We start from the raw sequence: 3,334 nt of genomic DNA, 5'->3' as shown, positions 1-3,334 counted from the left end.
GTCCTCTCCCAAAATATTGAGCGGGAAGGGAGCCAACAATGACCAATTTGAAATGGGACAGCTAGTATAGCTTATCCTGACAAAAGTGGTCTTCACCTGCAAAAGGCTCTAGTGGTGACGCCGCATTGGGCTCCACGGTGACCTCCGTCTTGTCATCCTGCTGGTCTTGGTCTCATTGCGCTGATATGGAAACATTTTCTTGATGCATCGGTACTCCGTGCCTGCGCTTGCCCCCTTAGCACCAAAGAGGAAACAAGGACGCTGCGCGCGCTGGCGCCTGACTTGTTTTGATCATCACGGCTCACATCATGGGAACCTCACGAGTTTTGCCTTGCCTTGATCTCTCCGCCCCTCGCGAGCCCGCCTGGCGAGGCCGCTCCCGAGGAGGTCTTGCATCATCCGCCTCGCGAGGCTTGGCCCCTCATGAAGGTCTTGAATGCCTTGTTGATGAAGATGGGCCATACAGGCCTGCTAGCAAAGCCACGCCGTGGCCCGTAGGCAGGCAAGTCTGGGGACCCCAATTCCCAGAACGCCGACACCACCTCCACCCCCTCCAGTTGACAACTTAGCCCGCTTTCTAAGGTTGCAGCCGCCGGTGTTTTCCAGTAGCACCGAGCCGATAGTTGCTGAAGATTGGCTACGCATGATAGGAAGGGAGTTGACCACTGCAGGTTGCACAGATGCTGAGAAGGTGCGATTTGTCGCGCACCAATTGGATGGACCTACAGTCTCATGGTGGGAGAATTACACAACCACTTTTCCTATAGCTAATGTCACATGGGAGCAGTTTCAGCAAGCATTCTGCATTGCTCATGTTTCAACTAGAGCTATGAGCATGAAGAAGCGTGAGTTTTGCAACTTACACCAGGGCAAGCATACTGTGGGGCAGTACGTGGATGAGTTTAGCAAGTTAGCTTGTTATGCCCAGATGATGTGTCCACCTATGCCGCGAAACAGGAGAAGTTTATGGAAGGGATGAATGATGAGATGAGTATGCAGTTAATGGTGGCAACATTTAATAACTACCAGGAGTTGGTAGATATGGCTCTTATGATTGAAGGGAAGCACCAACAGATTGAGAGCCGCAAAAGGAAGAATGGACAAGGGAGGTACAATTCAGGAGCTCAACAAAAACCTCGTTTCACCCCGAACTCGGGAGGATATACCCATAACCACGGAGGACATAACCACAATGCAGGAAGTTCGCATAACCGTAGTGGCCCCAAGAATGGAAACGGGAATGGAGCAATCAGTAATCACAACTGCTCTAACCCAGCTACACCCGCCAAGAGGGATCTAAGTCGTGTTACTTGCTCCAAGTGCCGGAAGACTGGACATTACACCACCAAATGTCCTGAAGCAAAGAAAGGAAATAGCAATGGAAGCTCTGGGAAGAAGCCCAACCCCTTCAACAAGGGACAAGTGAACCACGTGAACATGGAGGAGGTTGAAGAGCAGCCAGATGCAGTTATTGGTAAGTTTTTGGTTGAGTCATTTGCCGCTGTCGTTCTTTCTGATACTAGTGCATCGCATTCATACATTTCAAGGGTATTTGTGGACAAGTTTAAGTTACCCACCTTCGCCCTTAGGACACCCTTGCTAGTAAGCTCACTAGGAGGAGAGTATAGGGCCAGCCGATGGTGTGAACAGTTACCCTAAACATTGGCAGCCATGTTTTCCCCTCAGACCTAAAAATTCTTGAGTCACAAGGATTGGACGTAATACTGGTATGGATTGGCTATCAAAGTATGGAGGAAACATTGATTGTGCTAGTAGTTCAATTCTGCTCACCACCCAGAGGGAAAATGGATTAAGTATGTATCCAGGCATACACCAAAGAGGACTCACGTAAACTCCCTCATGGACGTTGTTCAAGAGGAGGTTCCTGTAGTGAAGGATTACCCGGATGTATTTCCAGAGGAACTACCGGGCATGCAACCGCATCGAGACATTGAGTTTTTTATAGAGCTATTGCCAGGCACCAGACCAATATCGAAGAGACCATACCGGATGCCCGCAAATGATCTAGAGGAGATTAAGAAATAGATTAAGGAGTTATTGGAGAAAGGTTACATTTGATGAATCTCGTCACCATGGGGAGCCCTAGTGATCTTGGTTGAGAAGAAGGGTAAATCTCTGAGAATGGAGGTTGACTATCATGCACTGAATGAAGTGACGATCAAGAACAAGTACCCACCGCCGATGATCAATGATTTGTTTGACTAGCTACAAGGATCTAAAGTATTTTCCAAGATCGATCTACGATCAGGGTTCCACTAGCTGAAGATCCGAGAATAGTATATACCTAAGACAACTTTCACCACATGGTATGGGCTATACGAGTAAACGGTTATGTCATTTGGATTGACTAACGCCCCCGCCTATTTCATGGGTAAGATGAATAAGGTGTTCATGGAGTTCTTGGATAAGTTTGTCATGGTGTTAATTGATGATATTCTGGTATGGTCGAAGAATGAAGAGGAGCACAAGGAGCATTTCCATTTAGTTCGCGAAAAGCTCAGGGAACATCGGTTATATGCCAAGTTCAGCAAATGTGAGTTTTGGTTGAAGGAAGTTGGATTCCTTGGACATGTTATATCAGGAGAAGGTATAGCAGTAGACCTTACTAAGGTTCAGTCAGTCACTTAGTGGTTGGCACCCACTTCAATTGGAGAGATCCGCAGTTTTCTGGGACTCGCAGGATATTATCGGAGATTCATTGAGAATTTCTCAAAGATTGCAAAGCCCATGACAGAGTTGTTGAAGAAGGACACCAAGTTCAAATGGACAGATGAATGTGAGGGAAGTTTTTAGGAATTGAAGAAACGTTTGACTACAGCCCCAGTGTTGATTCTGCTAGATATATGCAAGGATTACCAAGTGTATCGCGACGCGTCTCACTTAGGACTTGGAGGGGTACTTATGCAAGACGGAAGAGTTGTTTTGTATGCCTCACGTCAGCTTCGACCGCATGATTTGAATTATGCCACACATGATATGGAGTTAGCAGCTGTAGTACATGCAATCAAGACCTAGAGACATTTTTTTATTGGAAACCGTTGTGTTGTGTATACGGATCATAACAGTTTGAAGTACATTTTTACTCAGAAGGAGGTGAATCTCAGGCAGAGGAGATGGTTGGAGCTCATAAAGGATTACGATATGAAGCTACACTATCATCCAGGCAAGGCCAATGTCATAGCCGACGCTTTGAGCTGGAAGAGTTATGTTAATACTCTCTTAACAGGAGGGTTACCAGAGGAGTTAGCCGAGGATCTCCAGGAACTTCGTTTCGAGATAGTTCCTAGAGGATTTGTTGCAGCATTGGAGGTTC

Source organism: Triticum urartu, chromosome 7A (assembly GCF_056163025.1).
Source record: "Triticum urartu cultivar PI428250 chromosome 7A, HENAU_Tu73, whole genome shotgun sequence".
Classification (NCBI taxonomy): Eukaryota; Viridiplantae; Streptophyta; class Magnoliopsida; order Poales; family Poaceae; genus Triticum; species Triticum urartu.
The sequence above is the reverse complement of the archived record's forward strand: the minus strand, read 5'-3'. Positions refer to the sequence as shown.